The following is a 21,007-nucleotide window of genomic DNA, read 5'->3' on the forward strand; positions in this document are numbered from 1 at the left end:
AATGGGAGATATTGACAACCTGGACTTGGTTCAAGTTTGCTTTTAATTTGATTTACTCCACAAGCATCAAGGAAGCAATGCACAGGGGAAGGAGGTTGTAAGAAAGCTCCTGGGTGGACCATGGCTCCTGTGTAGCCCGCTGAATTGTTCTCTGACATGAGTAGTGTGAGACGCCAGCCAGGCTGGAGGGGCGCTGAGCTGTAGACGCACCCCTTTTCTTCCCTGCCTCGTCAACACCCGGGTGTTAAGTTCTTGCCACATGGCACTGGGTGTTCCCCCCACATCTGAGGCTGCACTGCAGTCTCCCATCTATGCCCCTTGGGAACTTAACATGGACAGCTCAGGCATGGCCTGTCACACTAACAAGCAACCAAAATAATCTAAATAATAAAAGAAATCACTTAAAACAGTATCTTTTAGAACAATTATTGCTATGAGTTTCTTTGCAAATTCTACAGTTTTCAAACATTAGTCCTCAGGTGGACGGAGCCACAGAGCAGCTGCTGCTGGCCTCTTCCTCCTCCTTCTTGCTCCACCTGGTGCCTCTACCCTCACACCCAGTTCCCAAGAGCCTGCCACTCAGGCCTCCTCGTGCCCAGACCAGACAGGGACATCTGTGGACTTCCCAGGTGTACATGTCCCCACCATGGCTGATTTTCAGCTACCCACATGATGTCACTGAATACAGAGTTGGGAAGAGATGCACGCCATCACATTTCCATCCCAGAGCTGCAACAGACACAAATAAGCTTAAGTGCATTGACAATAGTCAGATCAGATGCACAAAAACAATTAGAAAATGCTGAGTTTGTTTTGTTTTGAGACAGAGTCTCACTCTGTCACCCAGGCTGGAGTACAGTGGCGCGATCTCAGCTCACTGCAATCTTTGCCTCCTGGGTTCAAGTGATTCTCCTGCCTCAGCCTCCCAAGGAGCTGGGATTACAGGCATGCGCCACCATGCCCAGCTAATTTTTGTATTTTTAGTAGAGACAGAGTTTCACCATGTTGGCTGGGCTGGTCTCTAACTCCTGACCTCATGATCCACCCGCCTCAACCTCCCAAAGCGCTGGGATTACAGGCACAAGCCACTGCACCCAGCCTGTTATTTAACTCTTAATAATGGCTGTGCTTAACAACTGGCCCACAAAATCCCTGCAAATTTAACAACTGGTTCTCAGGAGGAGCTGCACATCATTGGGGGGGCCTTGGTTGGCCACAGCAGCTTGGGAAAGGGGAGATGCATGCCCTGACACTAGCCCCAAGATGGTTACTTGACATTTCCAAGCAATATATCATTTAAATATGCATATGTTTTTGCTGATTGCTAGTAGGTTTTTTCTTTCATGAATGCACTTAATTTTGCCCAACGCAGTTAATTCACCAAAGGATGACTGAGCACTGACTATTCCCACCAAAACCTCCAGGTGGTGCTCTAACAGCCGACCTTACACAGAAAGTTCAGAGAAGGAAGCAGTTCTTCAAAGCAGGCGGAATCGCCCTGACACGGATGGGGAGATGACAGTGGGGCATCTCAGGGCTGTGGTCCCTCCCTCAGAGAGAACCACATCGCTCCTGAAGGAGCTCAGCCTCCTTCAAAAGGAGCTGCACTTTGGCTGAAGCTTTGCGTAGTCATTCCTGTCAGCACATTCCCCATAATTCCCACAACCCAAGCTTGGTTTCATCAGAAAGTCCAGGCTGGGCATGGAGGCTCAAGCCTGTAAATCTCAGCATGTTGGGAAGCCAAGGCAGGAGGATCACTTGAGCCCAAAACTTTGAGAACAGTGTGGTGGGCAACGTGGTGAGACCAGCTTGGATGGCATGATGGGATCCATTATGAAAAATAAAACAAAATAAAATAAATTAGCTGGGCGTGGTGGCATGTGCCTATGGTCCTAGCTACTCAGATGGCTGAGGCAGGAGGATCGCTTGAGCCCAGGAGGCTGAGGCTGCAGTGAGCTGTGACTGCACCAGTGCACTCGCAGTGGGGAGATGGAGCGACCCTGTCTCAAACAACAACAACAACAACAACAACAACAACAACAAACCCAGAAACAGAAAGAAGTCCATGGCAGAGTGGAAGGGTCTGTCTGCCCTTGGGTCACACAGGTCTTTAATCCTGATGCCTGATACAGGTCAGTTAGCTCCTTTCAAGTTAGGCAACAAAACATCCTTCTTCGATTCTCAAACCAAGTGCCATTACTCAAGGCACGTGGTTTCCAAGCCCTCCAGGGCCTTCATCGGCAGTTGCTTCCCTTCACAACATCATGAGCGACACATCATGGCTGAACTCCAGGGGGGACATATGGGTGTAATGAGCCACTGCCAACAACGAAGGTCCAGTGCGAGCTAGATCGAAGCTGATCCGGGTGCCCACCCCAAACACAAGAGTACCAGGGAGGGGGGACAAGCGCCTACTGAGGAGACCAGGGCCAGTGGGGCCTGGGTGAATCTTGAATGGGGACAGAATCGCCCTGACACGGATGGGGAGATGAGGGTGGGGCACCTCAGGGCTGTGGTCCCTCCCTCAGAGAGAACCACATCACACCCCTGCTCCGCTGGACTCAGGTGTGGCCCCGTGACTCTGCCTGATGAGACATGAGGGCAGTGACACTCTGCCTGGTCAGTATATGCTGTCCCTTTGCCAGGACACAGGGAAGGTTGCAGGTGGAGGCTGCTCTGTCAGCCCCAGGCTCAAACGAAGACAACCGGAACAGTGTTGCTGCCAGCCCGCGATGGAATCTGGGGGTCATTTGCTCCCAAGCTTTGCTTTGTCTATCCTGATTGACACCCAGGCAGGTGGGAGAGGTGAAGGAAGTTCCAGAAACTGAATAACGCTGGGCATGTTGGGGAATGGCACCAAGCCCAATGTGAAGGGAAAACAGGGTGTGTGTGTGTAAAGAGGAGCTAGCGGGGGGACGGGATTCCTCAGGGCTTGGAGCACTGAGTGCACTCAGTCCCTGCCCCCCGACTCCAGGTGGGCCCATGGCACCACTCCCTAGGGGACTGCAGCCACCCTTCCCCCAGAACATGGACAAGGGCTGACCGGCCCTGAAGGAGCTTCGACCTACCTAGAGGAGGCAGGCACCCAGGCCGGCCACGAGTCAGAGACCACTAATTCCACCAGAGCAAGCTGTTTGGGCACTGCGTCCTTCTCACGCGAAGGGCAGAGATCCCGTTCATCCACAGGGACTGCCCAGCAACAAGGAACAGCAGTCACTCCCTGCATAGCTGCAGGGCACTGTTGCAGACCGTCTCCTCCACCCTCCACCATACCTGGAGCTAGTCTAAGATCACAAGAGTTAGTGTGGCTTCCCTGTAGGAAGAGGGCTCTCCCTTGAGTCCAATTCTCAACCTTCCTGTTTCATGGACTCTTCGGTCATCTGAGGAAATCTACAGAGCCCCCCTCAGAACAATATTTCTATTTATTTTTATTTTATTATATAATAATTATTATTATTTTGAGACAAGGTCTCTCTCTGTCGCCCAGGCTGGAGTGCAGAGGTGCAGTCACCACTCACTGCAGCCTCCACCTCCCACACTCAAGTGATCCTCCCACCTCAGCCTCCTGAGTAGCTGGGAGCACAGGTACACACCACCACACCCAGCTAATTTTTATATATATATATATACATTTTTTTTTGTAGAGATGGTGTCTACCTATGTTGCCCAGGCTGGAAAATAATGTTTTTAATGCATAAAATAAACCAGGTAGGATTACCAGGGAACCTAATTATTTGTTAATACGATTATCACATCTTTTTAAAAATTATGACACGTGCTTCTTCATTAAAACATTAAATAACAAAGATCTAGTAGAATTATATAACAACCATAATTTTGAAGTATATATTTCAAAATGTCTACAAGAAAAGTAATAGGATGTAAAACTATCTGTGATTTCTATGGGTGACGAGTCACAGGCATTGCTAACATTGTTTGGTTTGTCCTCTACATTTGTAATTGAAAGTAATGCTACATTTCAGCCAGAGATTAATGAAAATAAGGACATAAACTTTTTCCTATTCAAGTTCACTGACCCTTTCACTCCCAGCCCCATCCTGGCTAGGTGCAGTGATTCATGCCTGTAATCTCAGCGCTTTGGGAGGCCAAGGTGAGAGGGTCGCTTGAGGCCAGGAGTTCAAAATTTTTATGTTGCCTTGGCATCCATTTTGAGACTAAGTGTTACCTAGTGAGACCCCTGTCTCTACAAAAAAGAAACTTTTAAAAATTAGCCTGGCATGGTGGCACATGCCTGTAGTCCCAGCTACTTGGGAGGTTGAGCCAGGAAGGTCTCTTGAGCCCAGGAGGCCGAGGCTGCAGTAAGCCATGCACTGCAGCCTGGGCAAGAGAGTGAGACCCTGCCTCTTAAAAGAAAACAGAAAAAAAAAAAAAAAGGGATTTCCTCTGGGTTCACTCTCTCTACTCCCCAATCAGTGCCAATGATGATGATGATGATGAATGTCGCTCGGTCAGGCCTCGGTCACCCTGCACATTCTCAGATGGTCCTCTGGCTCTCTAGTTTACCCCTGGGGGAAGCACTTGTCTCAATGAAATGTCTCAATAAAAACTGAAGGGGAGGAGTGGGGAGGGGTGGCGCAGGAGCCCCACAGCCCTGGGTCCAAGGTGAGGCCAAGGGCAGCCTCTGCCATAGCCTGGGTCAGTTTCTCAGGAAGCCTTTTTCTCTGCCCATCCGTGGTGTGGCAATTGCTTAATTGTCGCTAAAAGGATCAAATTCAAAGCACTCAGCCTCTCTCCTTCACTCTCTCGCCTCATTCCAGTTTTTAATCAATCTCTCAGCTGTCAGCCACACCGAGCACCTGGGGGTCTGCTGTGGGCTCTGCCTTTTCTGAGGTTGGGTGGCGGGCGTTCTCCTTGGGTCCAGTTATTCAGTCTGACTCAACAAACAAAACATTTCTTAAAAACAAGTCTTCAAACATGCAAACAGTAAAGGAGAAGACTGATTCATTCTACCAGGTTAAAATTAAGATCATAACATTCATCAAAAGACAGTAAAAAGGAAGTCTCAAACTGGGAGACAATAGCCCTTACACCTGTAAGTGACAAAGGGCTAGTATCCAGGATGCATAAAAACTCCTACAAGTCAATCTCAAAAAAACAACCCAATTCAAAAATGAGGGAGAACAATGGTCGGGCGTGTCACAAAAGAGGCCCACAGGAAGGGCAAAGAGATGTTCGCAGAGATGCTCAACCTCAGCTGTGACCAAGAAAACACAAAGAGAGACCATAAGAAGATGAGATTTTGTGCTCACTAGATGGACAAAACTCAGAAATGTGACTATCCCAAGGGTCGCTGAGGAAGTGGGTGAGCACTGGGGATCTTTACACAAAGCTAGAAAGAGGCTGATTCGACTGTTTTGGAAATTTGGCAATCTCTGAAAAGCTGAAGATACGTGAGATTTGACACAGCAACCCCACTAGCGTAGCCTAATGCCTGTGCCCAAGCCTGCGTATATGACAAGGCTGATAGCAGCGCTTTTCATAACAACCAAAATCAGGAAGGGAGTTGTCCTTTGACTGAAGAATGGATAAATAAATTGTGGCATAGTCCCAGGTGGAACATTACCTAGCATTGCAAAGGAATGAACTACAGGTACACCCAGCCACAAGGATGATGCTTAGAGTTGTAATATGGAGCAAAAAAAAAAGCAAGTCACAAAAAAATGCCTCCTGTGTGACACTATTGTCATAAAAACCAAACAAAACTAAACAGACTATTCAGGTAGGGCTCATAGACATGCTGTCAACTGTTTTTTAAAAACAAGGGAATAAATGAGATGCTATTCAGGGTAGGGGCTACCTGGTCCGGGAAGAGGACAAGATCACCAAGGCTTGTGCAAGTAGATTCACAGGTGTCAACAATGTTCTACGTCTTAAGCTGGGTGGTGGACTCTCAGTTTCAACAAAATCGCTGAGTAGACACTGAGACTGACTCCCAGGCCTGGTGCCTGGCAACATACCAAGCCCAGGACACAAGGTCACCCTCATGGAGGGTACTGGAAGCCTCAGAAGTAACCTCAGAGAGGCAGAGAACATGATGGGCCCCAAGGCGAAAGAAGGGAAATGACAAATGTCTCCTGCCACTCAGATGCCAGGTCTCTCCACAGCCTTTCCCACGTAATCCACACAAGCAATGTGTTAAACAGATACCAGTCACGTCCAGCACACAGATGGGCAAACTGAGGCTCTGAAAGACTAAGCTGTTTCTCCAGGAAGTGCCGATGGGAAGGACTGGGGCTGAGACACCTCCAATCCAGGTCCCTCTTTCCACACCATCGACGTGGTACTGTGGGGATCAGGAGAGGCTTTGATGAGGAGGCGACGCTGGAGACGTGTCTGGAAGAATTTGGAGGAGTCAGTGGCAGAGGAGCCTGGATGGCAGAAGGTGGCCTGTGCCCTGGCAAAGTGTTCAGCAGTATGGCACGGGGCACAGTGAGTGGGAAGAGGGACAGAATCTGACTCATGTGGCCCAGGGTCTGCCTACGATTATTGACTGTCAAGCACTGAATGAATGAGCGTGTGGGTGGACTTGGCTGAAGCACAGACTGCGCATGGACAAAGAGCTACAGCCGTCAATTGCGGCAGCTGCACCGGTCCTGACCCACCGTCCCCACCCCAGTCCACTCTCTCCTGCTAGCCAGGGTGAGTTTTGTAACACATAAATTGGAGCACATTCTTTCCCAGATCCAAATCCTCCAGTGTTGTCTGTGATATAGTCTTAAGTGGGGGGAAAAAAGAGCAAGGAACAGAATGGTGTGTTAGTATACCACCATTTATGGGTATTTTTTGAGACAGAGTCTCACTCTGTTGCCCAGGCTGGAGTGCAATGGCTCACTGCAACCTCTGCCTCCTGGGTTCAAGCGATTCTCCTGCCTCAGCTTCCCGAGTAGCTGGGACTACAGGCATGTGCCACCACGCCCAGCTACTTTTTTGTATTTTTAGTAGAGACAGGGTTTCACCATGTTGGCCAGTATGGTCTTGAACTCTTGACCTCAGGTGATCTGCCTGCCTCGGCTTCCCAAAGTGCTAGGATTACAGGTGTGAGCCACCGTGCCCAGCCCATTTATGGTTTTTAAAATTACATAATTACGTCTATTTTTTTCTTATGTATCCAAAAGATCTCACTGGAAGGACACATCAGGACCTGGTTGCAGTGTTGATCTCTTAGGGAACCAGATGGCTAAGCGTGACAGCCATGACTGGCCATGTGCTTGCCAATCCCATTTCCTCTTCCTGGACACACAAAAGTCACATTTCCCAGCTTCCCTTGTGGCTAGGCTGGGGTCATGTGACTTGCTCTGGCCAATGGGCAGTGGCTGGGGTGATGCATGTCTCTCCAAGGCAGGCCCCTCTTGACCTAGGTGGCCCCTTGCCCTTCAAGTGGCAGTGTAGGGTCTCTGAGCACTTTCCAAAGTCCACTGCCTGATTTCTCTGTTCTGCAGAGCATTTCTCACATCCTGGTCACTTTCTCGTTTATTGGTTTATCTTCCTATTAGTGTGTAAGCTCCACTACAGCAAGAAGTTCATTTGTCCTGTTCATTTCAGTAAGCCTAGCACTTAGAGTGGTACCTGGACTCTGTAGGTGCTCAATAAAGGTTTGTTGAGGGAATGAATGAATGAATGAGTGCATGAATGAGTGAATGCCTTTAAGATTGGCTTATGATTGACATTTATGAAGTTGTCTGCCTAGCGTCCCTTTAGCAAGAGTTGCTCCTTCCCATTCCCTCCACGTGTTGCCCTTGCAGTTGGGGACTTGTGCTTCCAGCCCCAGCTGATTGGCTGAGGAATGAGTCCCTGGCTGAGCTGGGTCAATGAATCCCTTCCCTGGGATCTTTGGATTACATGGGATAAATAGAAATCAACATAGACAGAGCCTCTCTGTGTGGGGTTGAGCCTGTAACGCTAACCTCGGAGCTGTCAGTCTGGGCTGGAGATGCTGAGGGCACATGTCTACAACAGCAGACGGGGAGGCAGCTGCTCCTAGGCAGGAGCCAACAGGAGAAACCAGAGAGGCCCCAGTCCTGCTGGTCCTAGGCCCTGCTGTGTTCCTCTTTTCTTGGCATCATGAAGCACCTCAGGCCCTAATAACAAGTTGAGGACCAACAAGAGGCTCTGGAGCTTGGATTCCAGAGGAGACATTTCCCAGCCTTTGGGAGGGGCGTCCTGGAAACCCTCATCGTGCCCCGCTCTGAGATGGCTTTGGGGCTTGACCCCTGCATGTCCACTCTCAGATTCCTTTCCTCCCCCTCCCACCCACCCCCGCCGTCATTCAAATGTCCAAAGCCTCAGGGAGTGGGAAGGAGGAGTATGAATTCTGGAACACAGGCAAGGACTGATGTCTTGTTCAGGAACGCTCTGGCCACCACAGCCTAGTGCTGCTGTGGGAGGAAGGAGGAATGGCCCCAACCCAGGCCTGCCAGTGGACATGGCAGCACGGGGACAGAGATCAAGATGTGGGAGCTGGGGGCAGTCCCGGCCACCAGCAGAGCATGGCATCAGGGCATTAGTGACAGAAATGTTCTTGCCTGGCCACAACCCCAGGACTGCTGTCCCCCACCCAGATCCCCGCCTGCCTCCCCGGTGCTCCCTCTAAGCCTCCACCTCAATGCAGGGGTCAGCAGATGCCCACTCATAAAGCCCAGCTCACTCCCCAGCCTTGGGGGAACGCACACTCGGGCTCTGCTGTCCACCGCATCCTGCTGTTCATGATCCCTGTCTCTTCCTCTGAGAGACAGACACACACACACAACCCCAAATATCCACCTGCCCTCTGAGCACTGCCATCTGCTGTCACCCCCTCCCTCCCAGGGAATGGTCTCAGCCATCCACCGGTTATCCCAGCCAGAAGCCAGGCACCCACTTGACCCTGCCTTTCCCCGCTGAGCCCTCCTGCCCCACTGCCCTAATACCCCAAGATTCCTCCTATTTCCCCCTCTCCCCTCACCTTAGACTGCAGGCCCACCCCATGGCCTGCCCAGACTCTGCCTGGGTGGTCTAACATCCTCCCCTGCTTACATCTCTTTGTGACTCTGGGAGACATCCCAACTCCTGCACCTGTCATGAGGCCTTTGCTGATCTAACGCCCACCTGTGCACTGGGAATCTTTGTAGCTTCATGAGGTTCACCTATGAGGTTAGCACCAGAGAAGCCCCACCTGGAGCCTCTCGGGTAATTACGCAGGAGATGGAGCGGGTTCTGCAGAAGAGACTCTCAGCAAATCTCAGCAGTGGGGGTGCAGGGAAGGCAGGGCTCCCAGGGGCTGAGACACAGTGGTAAATACTTCTTAAAATAGACTGTTTATGTTATGGATCAAACTGAATTCCTAAATTTAACTATATTTTTGGTAACTTGGTAGGGAAAAAGGCTGGGCAGAACAACTCTGCCTTGCCCCTAGCCTGGGCTCAGGACTCCAGGGAGGTCTAGGGAGCAGCTCCAGGGCCTGTGGCCCCTTAGGTGGAGGCACAGGTGCATGTGTGCACATCTTCCTGAAAAAAAAAAGATCTAGTGCTTTTGTCAGAATCTCAAAGGGATCCATGATCTAAGAAATGTCTAAAGCATTGTTCTCACAGAAAAATGTCCATTTTTTGCCATGTTGGCCAGACTGGTCTCGAACTCCTGACCTCAGGTGATCCACCTGCCTCAGCCTCTCATAGTGCTGGGATTACAGGCATGAGCCACCGCTCCCAGCCTCCTGGGGACATATTTTAAGTGCCAATGCCCAATCACCTCCCGGACACACACGCACATGCACACACACACACACGGTCAGATTCTGCTTTAATTGGTCTGAGATACTGTCGTACTGGCATATTTAGAAAGCTCCCCAGGCCATTCTGGCTGCAGTCAAGATTGAGAACCAGAGACCTGTCAGATCAACCAAGGGCAAAAACATCCATGAGATCTCATGCGTTCTGGGTGAGAGTGCGGCCTGGTTTAAAAGTCCTTTGCAGAGCAATCTGGAAATACCAAAGCTAGAAGGGTCTCTACCCTCTGACCAGCAATTCCACTCTTAATAATTTAGTCAACAGCAGCTCTTGCATTGGTGCTTAAAGCTGTGTATAGAGGATATTCACTGCCCACTGCTCCTAATAAGCACAAGATTGGAAAGTGCCCAAATGTCAAATCAAGCATGTCACATCCACATACGAGAATACTCTCTAGCCAGCAAAAAAAACAAAAAACAAAAAACAAAAACAAAAGCAAAAAAAACCAAAAACCACAGGCGCCTTCTGTGAAGTGATGTGGGAGGCTTTCAGCGTCATTGCTAAATGCAAACGAGAAACTGAGTGGAGGGTGTGGTTTTGAACGTACAGGCGTCTGTATTTTTATATGCATCTAGAATTCCTGGAAGGATATACGTTTCTAAAACCTCTTAACAATTATGGCCTTTGGGGAAGAAGTGGGGCTAGGGTGGGAGGCGGGGAGCTTAGTTTTCACTTTCTTCCCCCTTTTGTGTTGTTTGAATTATTATTAATATGCACTGCTTTTTCCAAAAACTTCAAAAGGTGAAAAGAAGAAGAGAAAAAGAAGGGAAGAGAGCGCCTGGCAGCCGCTTGGCACAAGAACTAAGAAGTGGAGTGCCTGGTCATGGAGGGGTGCGAGTGAAGCCTCCAAACTGGCTTCAGCGTGGGGGCACCCTAAATCCCCTGGAATCAGGTCGGACTCTGAAGGTAGGAGTCTGCTTGGTCTATGGTGGAAGTTGGGGACAGTGACTTGGCCTGAGGGTCGGGGATAGGAGGGCTTCCAGGAGGGCAGGGCGGGAGCTCTGCAAGCCAATCCCTCCCTCGTGCCACCTCCACGCAACGCCGTTAAATTCAGATGCTACGCTAAAAGCAGAGGAAGGAAAAATATCTGTGTCACAGCACCAACTGGAAGCCAACGCGCGTACATCCTGTTTTTGCTCTGGCCGAGCCGACCAAAGCACATCCTGCAAAATTCTAGACCCCCGCAAGCGGCGGGAGGCGGCCGTGCGCACAACGTACTGCAAACACCGCCCTCTTGTGGTGGAGCTGGTGAACTGCGCCCAGGTCCATAGGCAGGCCCACGGTTTGTGTGTTCCAAACGGGAGAAGAAAAAAGTACCATTTAATACCGAAGCGAAAACAAGTACTCAATAAGAAAAGCACAGATGCAAACGCAAAATTCATATTTTAAATATGGTTCACAAACTGGTTCCAAACTAACTCTTCTCCCAAAATACAATAGCTTGTTTCTGCCCTTGCAAAATATATATTCTCATTCTAAAAAACCAATAATGAAAAGCACTAGGAAAAAGAGACACCTACAGTCACCAGGCTGTGATCTGTAGCTCTTGCTAGCATTTTGGTGAGTATCCTTCCAGACTCCATCAACACATACATAGAGATACATGCAAATGGATGGCAAGGGGACTGTGCAACACACCCAATTTTGTAACCTGATTTTTTTTCTCTTAATTATATATTGTGGGTATCTGCACAACAATACATGCTACATCATCATTTTTAATATTTTCAATTGAAAAAGTTATACCTGTGAAAATATACCCACAGATAAACTCACATAAATGAGAGAAACTATCCATTAATAGCAAACTTGCTGAGTCAATTATGATATATCCATCTGGTAGAATTCTACGCAGCTATTTTTTTTTTTTTTTTTTTTCGAGACAGAGTTTTGCTCTGTCACCCAGGCTGGAGTGCAGTGGCAAGATCTCAGCTCACTGCAACCTCTGCCTCCCGGGTTCAAGCAGTTGTCTCTGCCTCAGCCTCCCAAGTAGCTTGGTCTACAGGCATCCGCCACAACGCCCGGCTAATTTTTGTATTTTTAGTAGAGACAGGGTTTCACCACGTTGGCCAGGCTGCTCTCGAACTCCTGACTTCAGGTGATCCACCCACCTTGGCCTCACAAAGTGCTCGGATTATAGGTGTGAGCCGCCGCGCCCGGCCACTATGCAGCTATTAATCTAATGCACTGGTGTTGCTATATGTCAAAGATACATCACATCGCAAAATAAAATTACATTACAAAATAATATGTATAGAAGTATCCTATTTTAGCTTACAAAAATATATTTATATACATATACCATTACATATGTATTGAAATACATATATTATATATATATATAATATATATATATGCCTGTGTCTGAGAAGAAAATGTTTCTTGAAGGATACTCCAGAAACTCTCTTAGGAAATAAGACTGGGAAGTGAAGGATGAGTATAAATTGTAGCTTTTACTTTTTCTCCCCTCGTAAGAGTTTTTAAAAATATTATCCTCTTGATGATAGAATTCTGAATCCTGAATGTGCTATGACTTAGCTGAATAATGCCCTGTTGGTGAACACTCAAGCTGCTTATACTTTTTCTGCCAGGAACAAAGCTACAGTGGTACCTTGGATTTAGTCACTGTGCACTTGTCTGATTATTCCCTCTGGGTAAACTCCTAGGCATGGAATTGCGGGTTTGTTTTTAAGGTGCATCATCCATGATATTGACTATCAACATGTCGTAGAGTGAAGCTGATGTGACTGTTCAGTGCCCGTTTGCATTTCTGAAGGGCCTAATGTCTGCTTCTAGGTGAGGAGGGCATCACCTCTGGCCATGCTTTGTATCCCTGGAAGCTCTCTCCACACTATGGGTCAGGTTCACCGGATGCCCAGATGTCCCTCTTAATGTCTTGCTTCCATTTATGGCTGCACCTCCACACCCACTGTCATCCTCACCCGCCTCTGTCTATTCCCTCCACAGCAGCCAGTGCGAACCTTCTCCACCAGACCCTGCCCATGCTCCATCAGCAGCTTTGCTGCACACTGGAAATCAATCCAAGGTCCCCCCATGGCCCAGGAATCCCTGCATGGTATGGACCCTGATGACCTTTCTAACCTCACGTCTCCCTCCTCTTCCTGCCCTCAGCCCACTCAGGCTGCACACTGGCCAGCTTGCTGTTCCTGACGCTCCCCAAACATCTAGCCCCAGGGCCTTTGCACTTGCTGTTCCCTTTACCTGGAATATTGATCCTCTACTCACGAGCCTCTTTCCCCGGCTTCATTCATAGCCCAGCTCAAATGTTTCCTCCTCAGAGAAGCCTTCTGGCCCACCCTGCCTTAAAGGACACTCTCCCTTCCCAGATCCCATCTCATTGTCTAGTTATCATTTTAAATTTTTTTATTAGGATGGAGTCTCACTCTGTCGCCCAGGCTGGAGTACAGTGGCATGATCTTGGCTCACTGCAACCTTTGCCTCCCGGGTTCAAGCGATTCTCCTGCCTCAGCCTCCCAAGTAGCTGGGACTACAGGCGCCCCCCACCACACACAGCTGATTTTTGTATTTTTAGTAGAGACAAGTTTTCACCATGTTGGCCATGCTGGTCTCGAACTCCTGACCTCAAGTCATCCGCCCGCCTTGGCCTCCCAATGTGCTGGGATTAGAGGCATAAGCCACCGCACCTGGCCCGTCCAGTTATCTTTTTTTCATAGCCCTGGGATTGCATTTTAAATCTACGTGTTTATTTGCCTTTGATATTCTGCCCTCACTGAGTTACAAGCTGCACAGGAGCAGGAGACTGTCTGGCTTGTGCTGTGTCCCCAACACCCAGGACAGGCCTGGAATGTGCAGTCCCTCCCTCCACAAGTGTGTGCTGCTTGGATGAAGGAGAAGCTATTAACACAAGGATGTCTGAAGCTTGAAGAGCCTAGATAGGCCATTTCTCCCAACTGCTCCCGAAGGAGGTCAGATGTGTTTAAAGCATCTTTTCCATAGATGAAGCTTTATCAAGAAAATCTGACAGAACCTTTTTAATGCAACCATTTGGGAGAAAAATTGCAAATAGGTTATTATTCAGGAAAAATACCTTTCCTCCAAACCAGAGCAGCACATCCACCCAACATACTGGCTCCTTTAGAGAAAAGCAGAAAGGTTAATATCGCCCCGTCAGAGTAAAGCAGCCAATTAGTGCAACTGCAATTCAGAAGAAGAATAGAGGTTAATTGCTTGGAGTCCACATGTCTCAAATGCCTAATGCTATATCATTATTTTTTAGCTACATATTATTCATTTCCTACACTTGAGAATTCTACCTTATTACTAATTAGTAATTCCTTATCCTTAAATTTTACCCAATTCAAGTTGTCATCATAGGGCCCTCCTCAGCCCCCACTTTCCCCAAGATGCAACTAAATTGTTAAGAAAAGGTTGGCATCTCCTATTCACTACCTCCCACCTCCAGCCCCTGCCAGCACCTCCGGGTTCACCTCTTCTCTTCCACGGGCATGTGGTTTCCCTGCCTGCAGAATCTTCCGTCTCGGTAAACAGGCTTCACTCCTGCCTTGGCTGTTCTCAAGCATCTACTATGTCCCAGACAAAGTTCCAAGCTTATCGATTAGCTGGGCAAAAAGATGCCAATTCCTCCTGCCCAGGTGTCTCTGTTCTCTTGAAGAGACCCACAGCTTGGCCCCTTGGAAATGTTAACCCAACAGATCAGAATTTCCTGGGAATGTAATAATGATATCAATAATAACAATAATATAATAATAATGATGGCCATAAATACTTCTTGAACACTTTTAAGTCTCAGACACCACGCTCATGAACTTTACATGCATGATTTTAATCCATGGGAAGCCACGTACATGCATGTACATTCATCACGTAAGCATGTGAGTGGGACAACCCCAAACCCAGCCCCAGTTCAGCGTGGGCAACAAGAATGAAACTCGACCTCAAAAAAAAAACAAAAACAAAAACAAAAATTATCCATCAAGGAACAAGAATTGGGAAACGTGAAAGGAGGTTAAGAGACAAAGAGTACGGAGTTAGAGGCTCTAGAAGGAAATGAAAGTAGATGAAGCAGAGGTAATATAAGAAGATATATGGGGGTGAGAACCTTCCAGAACTAATGATAACTATCAACCCCCGGATTCAAAACAAAATAAATCCAAAGCAAGAAAAAATAAAAATAAATCAGCTGGGCACAGTAGCACATGCCTGTAATCCCAGCACTTTGGGAGGCCGAGGTAGGCAGATCACTTGAGCTCAGGAGTTCAAGACCAGCCTGGGCAACTTTGCAAAACCTTGCATCTACAAAAAAAAAAAAAAAAAAAAAAAAATTAGCCAGGCATGGTAGTGTGCACCTGTGGTCCCAGCTACTTAGGAGGCTGAGGTGGGAGGATCACTTGAACCCAGGAAGTCAAAGCCACAGTAAGCCAAGATCGTGCCACTAACTGCACTCCAGCCTGGGTGACAGAGTAAGACCCTGACTCAAAAAACAAAGAAAAGAAAAGAAAAGAAAAGAAAGAGAAAGAAAGAAAGACAGAAAGACAGGAAGGAAGGAAGGAAGGAAGGAAGGAAGGAAGGAAGGAAGGAACGAAGGAAGGAAGGAAGGAAGGGAAGGAAGGAAAAGAGAAGAGAAAAGAAAAGAAAAAGAAAAAGAAAATCTATTCCTGAAACATCACACTGAAACTGATGACTAAAAAGACAAAGGGAAGATTTTAAATGCACTCAGAAAGAAAATATAGATGACCTTCAACAGAGCAACAGTCTGACAGCTGACTTTTTATTGGCAGGAATGGAAGTTAGAAGAATGGATGACTCATTTGATGTGCTGTGAAAAAAAAATAACTGTCAACCTAGAATTCTATGCCCAGTGAAAATTCATTTCAAGAACAAGGTGAAATACAGACATTTTCAAAACAACAAAAACTACGAGAATTCTCCACCAGCAAACTACAATAAAGGAAACTCTAAAGGATGGATCCCAGTTTAAAAATCTAAAATGCAAAAGGAATAAAAAACACTAAATAAACATTGACTGCATAAAACAACAATGATAATGCTTTATGTAATTAAAGAAAAACAAAACAGACTGGGCACGGTGGCTCACGCCTGTAATCCCAACACGTTGGGAGGCTGAGGCAGGTGAATATCTTGAGCCCAGGAGTTTAAGACCAGCCTAGGCAACATGACAAAACCCTGTCTCTACAAAAGATACAAGAATTAGCCAGGTATAGTGGCATGCACCTGTAGTACCAGCTATTCAGGAAGGTGGGGTGGGAGGACTGCTTGAACCTGGGAGGTTGAGGTTGCAGTAAGCCACGATCACACCACTGTTCTCTAACCTGGGTGACAGAGCAAGACCCTGTCCCCACTGAAAACAACAAACAAACAAAAACCCACAGAATTAAAAGATATCACAACAATGGCATGGAAATCAGGAGAGGAAGAATGAAATAAAATTGTTCTGAGATCCTTGTACTATATAGAAGGAAGGTAAAAGTGTTACATCCATATCATAATTTCTAGGATAACCACTAAAATAATGGAAACAGAATATGTTAACTTCCAACTTACTTAGAGGGGGAATATAAAATGAGAAAAAAAAATCCAAAATATAATAAGAAAAGGAGAGAAAAAGAAAAACAGAAAGCATAAAATGAGATGGCACATAAAATCCTAACATATCAATAATTACAATAAACATAAAGGGACCAGGCCGGGCGCGGTGGCTCACACCTGTAATCCCAGCACTTTGGGAGGCCGACACGGATGGATCACAAGGTCAGGAAATAGAGATCATCCTGGCCAATATGGTGAAACCCTGTCTCTACTAAAAAATACTAAAGAAAAATTAGCCAGGTGTGGTGGCAGGCGCCTGTAGTCCCAGCTATACTCGGGAGGCTGAGGCAGGAGAATGGCGCGAACCCAGGAGATGGAGCTTGCAGTGAGCCGAGATCGCGCCACTGCACTCCAGCCTGGGCGACTGAGCAAGACTCTGTCTCAAAAAAATAAAAATAAAAATAAAAAATAAAAATATAAAGGGACCAAATGCTCCTGGTAAAGATAAAGAGTATCACATAAGATTTATTTTAAATCCAACTTTTTGCTATTGACAAAAACTTAAGGACATAGAAAGGTGGAAGTAAGAGTGGGAAAAGGGCTACAAGGCAAGCAAGCAGAATATTAACAAACATGACTATATATTGGACCATAAAGCAACTCCCAACAAATTTCAAAGGACTGAACACATACAGATCACATTCTTTGATCACAATTCATACATCAGAACGCAATAGTAAAAAGATAATAGTTTTGGCCAGGCGAGGTGTAATCACACCTATAATCCCATCACTTTGGGAGTCCAAGGTGGGTGGATAACTTGAAGTCAGAAGTTCGAGACCAGCCTGGGCAACATGCTGAAACCCCATTTTTACTAAAAATACAAAAATTAGCTAGGCATGGTGGCATGCACCTGTAATCCCAGCTACTTGGGAGGCTGAGGCAGGAGAATTGCTTGAACTCCAGAGGTGGAGACTGCAGTGAGCCGAGATCACACCACTGCACTCCAGCCTGGGTGACAGAGCAAGATTCCATCTCAAAGAAAAAAAAAAAAAGATAATAGTTTTTTTAAGTTCACATTTAGAATTAAGAAATACATTTTTAAATAACCCTTTGGTCAAAGAAGAAATCAAAATCAGAATTTAAAAAATAATTAGAATTGATCAAAAAATAAAATATACTATGTCAAAACTTATAAGATATAACTTGAACAGTAGAGACAAACTTATAGCCTTAATTGTGAATATATTTTAAAAATAAAAAAAGAAAAGCTAAAGATTAATGAGGTAAGTATTCATCTTAGAAAGGGGATAAATAAAAGCAAAATAAACCCAAACATTCTGTAACCAGATCTCTACAGAGCTCAGTTCACCTTCATACCCCCAAATGTAAAATGGCCTTCTTCCACCCTACAAGGAGAGGTCCCTTCCATTCCCAAGGCAATATTTCTCCAAACATGCTAGGCTGTTTTCTGGTAGTACAGAGGATGATTTTCAGTGTACTTGGGCACATATGTATTTTACTAGATTTTAAATATTAGCTTTCTCCTACATTTGACAGGTAATGCAGTTTTACATTTATAGTAGTAAAATAAAGTTTCCTTTTAAAATTACTTAGTGAGAGGCCAGGCATGGTGGCTCATGCCTGTAATCCCAGCTCTTTGGGAGGCCAAGGTGGGCGGATCACTTGAGACCAGGAGTTTGAGACCAGCTTGGCCAACATAGCGAAACCTGTCTCTACTAAAAAAAAAAAATACAAAAATTAGCCAGGCGTGGTGGAACATGCCTATAATCCCAGCTACTCAAGAGGCTGGGGCAGGAGAATCGCTTGAACTCTGGAGGCAGAGGTTGCAATGAGCCGAAATTGTGCCACTGCACTCCAGCATGGGCAATAGTGAGATTCTGTCTCAAAAAATAAAAAAAAAAAAAATTATAATAAACAAAATTACTTAGTAAGAGGATGAAACTCAAACGAAAATATTAAATAAGTATATCATATATTATTATTTATAAATTATTATACACATAAATTCTCATTTCCAAAATGGAAATAATATTTCCTGCTTCATAGCATTGTTATGAAAATTAAAGGCCTGGTGCGGTGGCTCATGCCTGTAATCCCAGCACTTTGGGAGGCTGAGGCGGGTGGATCACGAGGTCAGGAGATCGAGACCATCCTGGCTAACATGGTGAAACCTCGCCTCTACTAAAAATACAAAAAAAAATTAGCCGGGCATGGTGGCGGGTGCCTGTAGTCCCAGCTACTCAGGAGGCTGAGGCAGGAGAATGACGTGAACCCAGGAGGCGGAGCTTGCAATGAGCCGAGATCCTGCCACTGCACTCCAGCCTAGGCGACTGAGCAAGACTCCATCTCAAAAAAAAAAAAGGAAAATTAAATAAGTTATACACAATATAAAATAATACTTCATGAATATATTACTTGTATAGCATCTGGTACTTACCAAGAACTCAGTTCACGTTAGCTGTTATAATAATAATAATAGTTGAATGATTAAAATTTGGGAAACCCTAATCCAAGGCTCCAAAAATGAACTCTAGACCAGTGACAATCCCTGCAGGCAAGAGGAAAGTAAAGACAGAGGGTCTTCGGGTCTTTGCAGCTCCCCTCTCCCTTTCCATAGCCTTCCTGTCCTGCCCTGTAGGTCTTGCTGCTCTGGGTCTCTGGACCCCACGCTGTCCCTGCCCCAGGCCTGCTCCTGCCTCCCCATCCCCACTCAAACTACAAAATGCAAACTCCTCCAGACCATGGAGCAGAGTGCGGGGCTGATGAGGTTAGAAAGTTGCCCCTTCTCCAAAAGTTTCATTTAAGACAGTAAAAGCGTTTAACACTGAAAGGGAAACCCCCAGCTGTGGCCGCTGCAGCATCCTAGCTGAGCCCCGGGGGGCGGAGATTTGAGAGCAAAGCTCCCAGTCCTGGAGTGCCTCCCAGAGCCTGAGCCCCTCTGCCCAGCCCCACCCTCTGCTTGGATGGAGAATACAGTTCTGGAGCAATCCAAGGACAGCCCCAGGCTGAGGGTAACTGGCCTGTCTGATTTGACAAGAGTGATATTTCCAGGTTCTTCACATCAGAAAAATTTGCAATCTGTCATTTCCAAACCCTCACTATATCATTTTTCCGCCCACTTCAAAGATGTATAGCAGGGTTACTTGGGGCCTTCTCCATTGCAACGTTTTTATTTTCCCTGCACGATTATTGCTGCCCCTGGGAACTCTTCTTGAGGTCCTCCAAAGAAATCCCACAGAAGTGAACCCCACCAGGATATGATGCATTTCCCATCCGCAGGAGCTGGCTGACAGCATGCACTTGCTGCAGCCACCAGGGGGAGCTACAGGTTTCTCTTTGGAGCCCCAGAACTCAGTGGCCTGAGTTCCTTGTCATTTGCTAAACAGAGGGGCTCCTGAGACACTAATAGATATGGGACATATCTGTGTAGATCCTATTTACTTCATTGGCTGGTGCACAGGGCTGACAGGCTGCCACTGAAGGCTGCTTCCTCATTTGAGACTCTTAGGTTGTGGGTCACTGTCCTTGACCCCAGGGGGCTTACAGTCTGACTAGGGGGTGGCAGAAGGACCTGTGGGCCAGCAGTCAGATGTTTGGGTTCCTTATGATTGTTTGTCAAATGTGTGCTCCTGCTTACTCCAGGAGCCTCACAGGGCTGTTCGTGTGGATGTGTGTGCACGTGCGTATATGCATATGTGTTTGCGTGTGTGTGTTTGCTCAGGTCACCCAGCAGTATGTGGGAAAGCTGGAATGTGAACCCACGTCTCCTGCCTCCAAATGCAGTATTTACACGCTGTTCAGTAGAAGAAACAAAAGAAGCTGTTGAGTAGAAGAAACCAAAGAAGCTGTTTAGCAGATGAAGGGACAGAAGCCCCTGTTTCCAGGGAAAAGCCCTCAACAGGGTGGAAGGTGACCAGAGGAAGGCGTCAACTGCTGAGAGCTGTGTACGTGGCTCTGTGAGGGGCAGTGATGAACACATGAACACACCACTTGCAATTGGCAGCGCAACAGGAACACACAGGCCACAAAACGGAAGCACTGAGGAAGGGGAGTCCATCAGCCCCCTGTAAGGACTGATGGTGCGGAGGGCTTCCCAGAGGACCAGAGGGGACAGCCGGCTTTAGCTAGAAGCCAGGCAGAAGGACATATCCAGCAGAGGGCACAGTTTGGATAAAGACACAGCTATGGGAACACAGCCATGGGAACTTCTGAGTTTCAATGTAAGAGAAGCTCTTACAAGAACTATTTCTGGAGAGAGGCAGGGCAGGGGCTGGGACCAGATCATGTGGGGTTGCCCAAGCCAGGCTGGCTTTCGTCAGGGGAATGACATGATCAGGCCCCGAACTGGACTTCTCTCAATGTGGACGGTAGAGGGGCCGGGCAGCGGGGCAGGGTGGGGCAGGGAGCAGGGGTGGCAGCAGGGGAGCCCGGTCAGGCAGCCACTGCAACCTTCTGGAAGCCGTCTAAGATTAGATGGCCACCAAGGTAACCAACTGTCCTGGTTTGCCCAGGGTGGAGGGAGCTCCCAGGACTCAAGACTTTTAGCTTTAAAACCAGGAGAACCCTGGGCAAACAGGGACAAGTTGGCCCCCCTGCTGGCCACTAAGACAGACATGTCTGCCACTTAACCTCGCATAACTTCACTTTTCTCA

The 21,007-nt window shown here is 47.2% G+C and overlaps 1 protein-coding gene across 2 annotated transcripts in view; it reads right to left on the reverse strand.

Annotated features, from left to right (window-relative positions):
* Nucleotides 1-21,007, reverse strand: part of HSPA12A (heat shock protein family A (Hsp70) member 12A) — a 180,022-nt gene that overhangs the window by 107,181 nt on the left and 51,834 nt on the right. The gene's annotated exons all lie outside the window — the stretch shown is intronic.

The sequence above is a fragment of the Pongo pygmaeus genome, chromosome 8 (genome assembly GCF_028885625.2).
Source record: "Pongo pygmaeus isolate AG05252 chromosome 8, NHGRI_mPonPyg2-v2.0_pri, whole genome shotgun sequence".
Classification (NCBI taxonomy): domain Eukaryota; kingdom Metazoa; phylum Chordata; class Mammalia; order Primates; family Hominidae; genus Pongo; species Pongo pygmaeus.